This window comes from Miniopterus schreibersii (assembly GCF_964146895.1).
Source record: "Miniopterus schreibersii genome assembly, chromosome: 7".
Classification (NCBI taxonomy): domain Eukaryota; kingdom Metazoa; phylum Chordata; class Mammalia; order Chiroptera; family Miniopteridae; genus Miniopterus; species Miniopterus schreibersii.
Window position 1 is genome coordinate 842722 of NC_138108.1, and position 10052 is coordinate 852773.

Sequence of the window (10052 nt, forward strand, 5' to 3'; positions counted from 1 at the left end):
ACCCCTCAGGTCCTCCCGGCCCATGTTTGATGGTTCCGAGCTCCAGGCACTGAATGGGACACACTCTGTCGCCATCCCTGAGAGGCGGCCTCTCAATTCCAGACCCCAGTCTGGGAGCCGAGCAAACAGTGTTTCTTAAGTGGGTGTAAAGCGGTGGTGAGTCGGGGGGGGTCACACGCAGATCGTTCCATACAGGAGCTTGAGGGTGAGGACTGGGGGAGGGCCGGGGCCTGAGGGATGCTGTAGGAAGGGAGACAGGCCCAGGGGGCGGCCTGACCGCCCAGAGCAGCTGGGACCAGGGCAGGGTGTGGACGCAGGGGTGAGGCTGTGACTGGGGCTGAGACATGGCCCCGGGAGGGAGGACCCCTCTCCGGCCACCTGGGGAGGAGGCGCAGGAGCAGCTGGGCCTCAGTTTCTCAGCGATGGGGAGTCAGGCTGTGCTACGGGCGGAGGGGGCCTGGCCAGGAGGGGCCGTTAGTCTGCAGGGCAGGCGACCTCGGCACCAGGCTCCTGTGGCACCGTCCGAGGTGCACAGGGCAAGGGAGACCGGACAGAGGAGAACAGGACCTGCCGCTTCCGCGGCCTGGGCCTGGGAAGGACAGGCGTGTCCCTGGGACTCCGTGACTGGCCAGTGGACTAGGAGCTGAGGACCAGGAGGGGACCCTGTGGGGTGGGGCATCTTGGCGACTCAGGCTGTCTGTCCCCCGTGCTCACCTATGGGTGCTCCCAAAATGCACTTCTGATTCCAGGAAGTCTAACTCCTGCAAGTCTAACGGGACCTTCCCAAGATCCTGCAGCCAGTTAATAGCCCAGATCCTGGCCCAGGAACCTCTCAGCTGGTGCATCAAAAGTGGGCCCTGCTCCCAAAACAGGGCCGCTCGCTCCCCGAGGCGGTGCCGGCGTTGGGGACACTCGGCCTCCCTCCCCCTGAAGGACCAACGGTCGCCCACGAGCTCCTGCTGCAGAACTTGCTGTGAGCAGGCCTGGATTTAAGAGTCTGGTTCAGGGGAGTGTCTATCGCTCTGTGAGAAGACAGCAGGTCAGATACGAGAAGTTACATTTCCCTCGGTGACCGCAGGCGACTCTGGGCGGTCACCAGGACGGGGGCAGAGCCGACCTCATCGGGAGGAGGCCGCGTGGGGCGGGGGCAGGTCAGGTGCCAGTATCTGACCTGATAGGAGAGCAGTCGGAAGACAGCTCTGCTCCATCTGGTCCCCACGGTGGGAGGAAGCACTGAAAGGGCTTTAGATTAAAATCAATTCCTGTTCAATCTTCGGCTAATTTGGTTTGCGGTCTCTCTCGGCTCAGATGGAGGTGCAATGGAGACAGGGCCTCTTCCACTGAAACCTGTGAGGAGCCTTGGACGTGACCTTGACCTGCCCTCTGCAGGGTGGCAGGGAGGCCCGGTGACGGGTGACGGACAGGTGGCCTCCGCCCAGGGTGGCTCCCGGGGCACTTTGTGCTTCAACGAGCCCCTGGTGACGCTGGCTTTGTGCTCCCATCCAGTCTCAGTCCTAATTCTGCCTCAAGGGCTCAGAACCCAGCAAACGGTGGTGTCCACACATCGGGGTGCCTGCTGGGGACTGGCGACACCCGGGAGTAGGGGCTCCGGGTGTGATTGGCTTTGATGGGCCCCCAGCAGTTCTGGCTGAGACACTGTGAGCCCTGAAGGGTGTGGGGCGTTGGTTGGACCAAGGCCTGCCCTCAAGGTGCCTCCCTGGACTCAAAAACCCGTGTGACTAGGGCTACACCTGCCCAAGGGCCCACAGCTCACCTGGGGCCCCAAGGCCTGGCCCTGGCTGTGGTCAGTGACTTCCTGTCAGGAGCTGAGCATCTGCTATGTGCCGGGACTGAGGGGACACGGGACACAGGACAGAGCTGAGGTCCAGGAGGGGGTGGGGTGCAGTGAGGCCAGGCCTGGGAGGGAAATCAGGTGGAAAGGTGACCCTGGGGTCTCCGCAAGGAGCCGTGTCCTATCCAAGGAACCACGTCCCCTCTAGAAGAGGCCCCTCACGTCCCAGTGGGTCCTCAGGGTGGCTCCCTGTTAGCTCAGGGCTCTTCTGGGCAGGGTGGGGGCTTGGATACCTGTCTGTCTGTCTGCTCCACGTCTGCCAGGATGCGCAGCCCCAGGCCAGCCTCTCCGGGAGTTTCCTGGCGCTCTGTGCAGACGCTTGGACACAAAGCCAACTCCCATTCCACGAGGACAGGACCTGCGACCCTCCTCACGGTGACGGGGGGTCCCTGAGCTCCGAAGCTGGAGCCCCTGCCCAAGTCACCCCTCCAGCAGGGTGGGTGCCCGAACGGACGGAGGGGCCCTGAGCTGGACCCAGCCACACTCAGTCCACGGCTCAGGGCTGTCCTGTTCCTGCCCCTTTAAACCCAGTGTCTCCATGTGACGAATGGCCAGGCCACCCCAACCCATCCCTGTCTGGGAAACCTCCCCACCCCCGCACCACGGCGCCCTGCTCCCAGCCCTCGGGTTCTGGGTTCCTTCGCCCCTGTGGGTGCCCCTGCACCCCCAGTATTTTCTGTCTTGACCACCAAGGTCAGTGGCCACTTATACGTGTCCGTGGGTGCCACACCGGGGACATGACACTGCCACAGAGCACGTCCCCACACAGATGTGGGCCAGGACCCTGCATCCTGGGCAGGCCCAGAGTAAAATGAAAATGGGCGTCTTGTCGAAGACTGCCGAGGACGTCCAGTGGTGACGGGAGTGCGTCCCCGACACAGGCGGCCCAGCGGCAGACATCGAGCGTGTGCGCCGAGCTCGGGGGATGGGGTCCCCCGTGCCCGCTCTCCCATCTCAGCTCCACAGCCTCTCAGGCTGTTTCTCCAGCATCTCACAAGGAAGTCGGAGCTACCAGCGCCCGTCACTGACTAGCCCACGGTTGTCGGCGGCTGATTATAATTAAATCTGATGAGCTGTGTTTCTTATCTCCTTAATTAAAATAATTATGATAGATGCAGTGGACGGCCCCAAACTCCGCGCATCCCCCGGAAAGTTCTCGGAGCCCAAGCCCAATTCCAGGGTGGGCCAGGCTGAGTGGACAGTCGGGCGGGGGCCACCGACCAACACTTCCCGGTCACCAGGGACCCCGGGACCAGCCACCACCCTGGGCCCTGGATGGTGGGGAGGGGAAGGGACAGAGCCAGAGGCCCTTACTCTGCTAGGCAGCAGTTTCTATTTTAACCAGACGGGTGTGTGAGACGGAGGGGGGCCGGGCAGCGAGGGCGGGGAAGATGTCCCCTCGAGTCTGGGATCCTGTGGGCCTGGTTCCAGCTGTCCTGAATGACCAGCGGCCCCACAGCCCCACTTAACCACAGGGCTGCACGACTTACGAGTGTTCTCCCCCCGGGGTCACTGTGCCCCCTCCGAGCCGGGCACAGCCAGCTCCTTGTCTGAGGGATGGGCCGCGGGGGCGAGGGGTTGCTCAGCCGGCAGTGAGTCAGGCCCAGCGGGAACGCGGCCCCGGCCGCCTGGCTAGCCACCCACTCCACCCCGGGAACAGACGCGCAGGGTGGGAGGCAGAAGGTCAGGCTATTCTGGGACCTGGGACGTGACAAGGACAAGCCGAGCGCCTGCTGGGGCTTTAGTTCTGTTCTGTGTGGGATGGAGGACAGTGGGGATGGCCGAGGGGGCAGGGCCACCGGGCACAGGAAGCAAAGGTGCCCGTGACCCTCTGGGTCGAAGATCAGCTGTCCCCAGTCTAGAGGCGCCTGGCCAAGGTGGGCTGCTCATGGGCACCACAGCTCACTGGTCCTCGGTGCCTGGGGACAATCTGGGGACCAGTCTTGCCACCTGAGCCTCTTCAGTGTGAGCCACTTGGCCTCAAGGGCAAGGAGCTCTCTCCTTGGCCCTCGGGCGCTGTGGGCCGGGTGGTGGTGGTGTGTCCACCCACGCTTCCCAAGGACACGGGGGGGGGGGGAGATGGAGGGCTGTGTGTGGCCAGTGGGGGCCGATGGGTCTGGGCCAAGGTCAGGGCCAGTGGGGTGCTGCTGGGATTGTCTGTCCCACAGTAGAGAGCAGAGGGGGTCAGGAGTGGGGCAGTGTGGCCGGGAGGGCATCAGAAACCAGACTGGCACCGCGGTGTTCTTCCCCAGGCCCCCTGGGCCCCCACTGACCCCATCGCTGGCCTTCCTCCATCTGCGGCCCCTCTGCTGTGCTGTCGGGACCCTCACCTCTCCCGGCTCCTCCCACCGCTCACCTGTCCCAGCCACTCTGACCCTCACACCCAAGAGCCACCCTCAGCATCCCAACAGCAGGGGGCTGGGCACTGGGGGCCTGACCATCACTGCGGAGGCCCCCCTGCCAGCGGCCCCGGCACCCCCATCTCCATCTTTCTCCCTCTGGCTTCCTTCACCCTCCCTCCGAGAGCTCGTTCATGCCAGGCAGTGGGGCCCGGCTGCCATGGGTCCCCATCCTTACAGGTTCCACAGCCAAGAGACCACAGGTGCTGCCCAGCACCCTCCTCAGTCCCACCCCCAGGTTCACCAGACTAACTTGGTTCCCCACCCTTGGGGGGTCTCTGTGGGTGGGGGAAGGAGGTGGCCTCATCTGATTGGCCAGCCTGGTGGGAGGTAGGTGGGCAGAGGAGTGTGAGTGACAGGCGGCATCACACAGTATATGTGTGTGGAGGGGTCCCAGCCAGAGCACCCCCACCCTGTGCAGCTCCCTGCACCTGGAGAAAGACCCCTCCCCACCCCGAGGTCCCAGAATGGCCACCAGAGAAAACCTGCTCCAGCCACGGTTCACAGCCAGCCCTGGGCCCCTGGAGGGGGGACTGGGCAGCTGGTGAGGGGCTGAGCGGAAACAAGAGCCCCTTCTCCTCCCAGCCACCCTGCTTGGCTCTGTCTCAACTCCAGGACCTAGTGCGAGACAGTAAATGCATTCAGCAGAGGAGGGGTCCCAGCCCTGCCCGAGGTCAGGGGAGCAACGAGGAGGGGAGCGGGGTGTCCTGGGAGGGCCCCCAGGTGAAGCCAGCAGGAGAGACCCTCTGGGTCAGGTCAGCTGAGCTGGGGCTGGTTGGGCCGGGTGGGGAGCCTCTTATGAGAGGGACCCCCCCAAGATTCAGCAGCAGAGGGGGTTTCGGCACCTGGTGACCACAGGGAGGGAGTGCCGCCTGGGTCCTCTGCAAACCCAACTTCTTGGCTCAGAAAAGGCGCCATGGCTGTGAAACAGGCCAAGAGCACAGTCGGGGGGGGGGGGACAAGGCAGGGGTCTGGAGAAGGGGGTCTGGGCCACGGGGGAGGTGGTGTCCGGCCATGGTGTGGCATACAGACCCCAGAGGCCCCTAACCCCACTCCCTGCAAATCCCCTGGTCCTTCCTTTCTCCCCGGCGGCTCCAGCCGAGGCCTCTTTCCAGGCAGCAGACGCAACCCCCAGGCTAGTCACCGGCACAGGCCACCCCCAGCAGCCATGCTGAGGGGCTTCCCACTGCTATGGGGAGCACCTATAGGGGGCTAGGCCTGCCCTGTGGGCACCAAGCTCAATCTCCCCCTTGAAGGACTGTCCAGCTTCTAAAAGGCCTGAGAGGCAGGCCTCAGGGCATCATGCCGAAATCGGCGTCTCCTTCTAAAAGGACAGCAGGTTGGGCAGCCTGGCTGTGGACAGTCCTCAGCCTCCAGGAGGCCCCATCCTAGTGGGGTCCTCCCCCAGCAAAGCTGGGGACACCAACCCACGCTGTGCAGCCCAGCAGTGGAGGCCAGGGCTAGGGACTGACCCAGGGGGCTGGAGCAGCTCCTCGATCTCCCTCAGCCCTCTGTCTGTCTGTCCCGGTTTCCTGAGCCCCTGTCCCCAGCCTCTAGTGGCCCTGTCCCAGGTAGGGTCCCCTCTGCTGTGCTCCAGGACGGTTTCCTCTGGAATCTACAAACACACATCTGCCTTCAGTGCCAACAAATAAGTGAAACCACATGGGATGGTCTGAAACTTCCAGCGGCTTTTACACCACAATAAAAGCAGAGGAGCTGAGCTCCAGGAAGGCCGCAGGCTCAGTCTGCCTCCAGCAGGAAGACAGGGGAGCCACAGTGGTGTCAGGGGGCAGGGGAGCCAGAAATGCTCTTTCCTCAATGCCAGCCGTTGAAATCCAGCCCATCCACAAAGGCCAGTTTCCATGCCACTGCTTCCAGGCTGTTCTCCAGGGTTTCATCCCACCTCCTCCTCTTCTGTGCTGATGCCCCTTCGTGCGGCAAAAATATACTTAAGACAGTGGAACAAGGAAGGTGCATGGAAGAGGCACCAGGAGAGCCGGGTGGGGCTGCTCTAGCTCCCTGGGAAGTCAGAGAAAAGGGGCCCTGGGGACAGGTTCAGGGGGTTAGCCTGGGACAAGCTGCCACTGACCATTGCTCCCCTGGTTGCAAGTCTCGGGGTCCCATAGAGGGAAGAAGGGGGATGGTGATGGTGCTGGCGGCTCCCATGGTTGGGGCGCACACTGGGTGCTTTGTCTTGAGCATATTTATCTCTCTCTTGCAGGTGGGAATCTTGGGGGAGGTCTTGGGAGCATTTCAGCAGAATATTGATCAGCTCTCCAGGTGCTTTTCGGGGTCGTGGTCCCCACTGATTGGTCGGCACCAGGGCAGGGGGTCATTAGTCGGTGCAGCTGGTCCTGAGACAGCCTCGGGGCCACGTGTCTGGTTTTGCTGCTTTTCTGGGCCTGGAGCCGAAATACAACTGAGGCCTAGATGTTATCTTTAGGGAGGAACCGCTCAGAGGTCTAAACTGCATGACCAGCGACATGCTGGGGAGGGAAGGTCGCCCTGGGGCGAGGTTCTTGTTTTCCCAGTTCTGCCCCTTGCTAGGCGCCCGGGGCCTCCTGCCCTGGTGACCTTCTGTATCTGGCTCAGCGTCCTGCTCTGCTCACGTCTGTCTAACTGCCCATGACAGAGGGAAGGAGGGAGGGGAACCGGGCGGAGACAGCTGAGGGGCAGCACTTCCTGGCAGCCCCCTGCTGTGGGCTCCTTGCTGGCCACATTCCTCTCATTTTCCAGATATGGAAGCAGAGAGGACAGGGTGTGGAATTGACTGGGCCAGGGCTGTGAGGCTAGTGACCCCGAGGGGGGGGGGGCGTGGCAGACCTGTGCCCTGGGTACACCACACCCTGTGTTTGCAGACCCCAAAGCCTGGTCCGGACACCAGGGGTCCCCAACTTCAGGGCCAGCTTCAGCCCACCCTGCTGCGTAACAATGGGAACTGCCAGGTCTCCGGGAGCCCCCACCCCTCTGCTCGGGTCTAAGCTGGCAGATTCCGGGCAGGCAGCCCGGGGGGTGGGCTGGGAGGTTTCTCTCAGACACACAGACATGTCCCTCCGCTCAGCACGGAGGGCAGAGACGATGACAGGTGCCATCGCCCGACCGCCTGTCACTGTGAACCAGCTGCCCCCTGTCAGCAGCCCTGAGGCCCCGAGAGCCAGGCCTGTCAGAGCTCCAGCCCCACCGCAGGCCCCACCTCCCCAGCTCACACTCCTGACTCCAGATGGACCCGGGGGCCTGGGGTGGACCAGACCCTGCTGGGAAGTGGGGTGAAACTGGGGCGTGGGGCCACTGACCTAGGGCCCAGGGAGGCTGGCAGGGAGGGGAGTAGCTGCTGGTGGGGGACATGTGTGGCCTTCCGGGAAGGGACTGATTGTGGGGGGGGGGCAGAGGTGGGGACAGGAGGAGGGTAGGTGTGTCGGGCCAGAGGCCAGGAAAGGCCCATCTGGCTGGAGGCCGAGGGCCAGGCTGGAAGGCAGACCCAGAGCAAGCAATTCCCGGGGAGGTTCTTGGGGGGCCAAGAGGCTGGATGGCACCATCCCCGGTGGTGGGGGTCCCTGAGGGTTCTGGCCCAAAGTGGCCCCACTGGAGCTGGTTCCTGGGTCTGGAGCACTGGGAGGGAGGTTAGGTGGGGTCTCACCCTGATGAACTCAGAGAGAGAGGGGGGCGTTTAAACTCTAACTGGTGATGAGGGCGGAAAGGGACAGCAGCCCATGAGGCCACTGCGTCTGCCTGTCTCGCAGGCGGGCCAGGCCCAGGTCAGCTGGAACTGTTTGGAAGAGTCCCCTCTACGGCCTATCGACAAAGAAGCAGCAGGTCACCAGCAGGCACCAGGGGCTTCCGAATATTTGGTAACAATTCCAATGCCCTGTGTTCCCATCTCAACCCTGTGTTTTGTTTTATACACTTAACATTGCCCTGGGAGGGGGTAGAAGTCATCCAGCTGCCCCAGGGAGCAGTGCAGGGAGGAGCCAGGCCACCCACCCAGGGGGAGCGGCTGACAGTTGATGGGCAGACAGAAGAAACTCCAAGGGGACAGAGTTCGGGTCACAAGGAAGAGCTGGGCTGAGTGCCTGGGACGGAGGCCACTCCTTGGCCACCGCAGAGCCGGCTCCCTGGCTACCCCTGTCCATCAGCAGGGCCTTTTTTAGCCCTGATGGAGGTAGGCCGCAGCCGGGGCCAGGCAGCCACGGTGACCTTGTTAGGGGTCACGTCTCGCTTACAGGGACCACTCAAGGGAGGACCAGTCTTGGGCTGGGGCTGGCGGGGAGACAGGAGCAGCTGTGGTCTGCCTGAGCCTGGGGGGACCCTCCACCAGCCCTGCCTCCCGCCTGCCCTCTCAGAGCCGGTCCCCGGGGTGAATGCCAGGGCCCGAGGGTGATGATGGCACATTTGCTATAGCCACAGGCTGGGGGGCAGGGGTGGAGGGGGAAAGGGTGGTGAGGGGAGTCTAACCTGCCCCCAGCATCCTCTTCCTCCTCTCAGCCTCTGCGGCTTTGTGGCTGGGGGGACCCACAGGTGAGCTCACTGCTCGCGGAGACCGAGAGGTGCAAACTCATCCTAGAAAAACAAACTGAACCAGGAAGCTGGAGCCGGGGGCTCTGGGGCCACAAGTCCCTCTCGTGCAGGGAATTCAAAGGCATTTTGTGTTCGGGGTTCAGCCCAGGGTGAGATTTCTTCCAGGCGCATTTGGCGGCAGCTTCTGGGGTGCAGACGGGCACGCCCAGGCAATGCTCATGGACCTGCTGGGTCAGGGGCGTGTTGGCCTGGCCCCACCCAGAGAGGGCTGTGTCCTGTGAGTGGTTATGTAAGATTGGGCACATTACGTAAGGACCCACGCCCTCCTCGCTGCAGCTCCCAGGTGCCAACTCTTTGCATGTTCATCCTTTCTGTCCACACGGCAGGCTGAGGGCTCAGCACTGCAAGGGGGCCAGCTGAGCCGGCCAGGCATCTGCACCCTCAAGGCCGACACAGCCTCGCTCACCCAGCTGCCTGCCTCAGAGGCCCTGCCTCAGAGGAAGGGGAAGGAGGGAGGTCCCCACTCTGCCACCTCTGGGCTGTGTGGCCTTGGGCAGGTCACTGACCTCTCTGGGCTCAGCTTCCTCTCCTGTGAATAGAGGCTCCGGTGTCCTGCATCAGCTGCCACGAGCAATCCAGTGGGGCTGCCCTTCCCCAGACTGTCAGCTAATGGGGCCACACAGTCCCTGAGGCTCCACGCCACCCCTTTCCCCTGCCCTCCTGCAGGCACCGCCCTAATGTCACAGGCATCCCACCCCAGGCCAGGATGGGGCCTGAGCTTGCACCGTCCCCCTCAATGCTCCATGAGCTGGGAACAGGGCCCTCAGCACATTTGCTCTGGAGACCGGGCAGGCAAACCCAGGGCCCAGGGTCTGGCCTCCCCTTTACACAAGACATTTGTTCCTGGAGGCCCCATGGGCGCTTTCTAGAGTTAGAGCGCCCCCTGCTGTGGGAGTCAGACCCGGAGGAGCTGGGAGGGTCCAGCCTTCCCATTTTCCCAAAGTCTGAGCTCAGAGGCTACTGGGAGCCCCCCACACAGGAGGGACACTGAGCACCCAGAGGAAGGCCCTGTGGGTCCAGAAGGCGGAGATGGAGGGGATACTGGCCCTGCCTGGAGAAGATGCTCCGGGAACCTGGACCTAAGCCTTCCTCTCACCCCAGCTCCTTCCTAGGAGCCAGAATGTTGGCTTTGGCTCAGAATCGCTCAGCTGCCTTCAGAGGTCTTGGAAGCCACAGGAAGATAAGATCACATGGGTCCCCAAAAGGGTCAAAGGCCAAGGAACCAC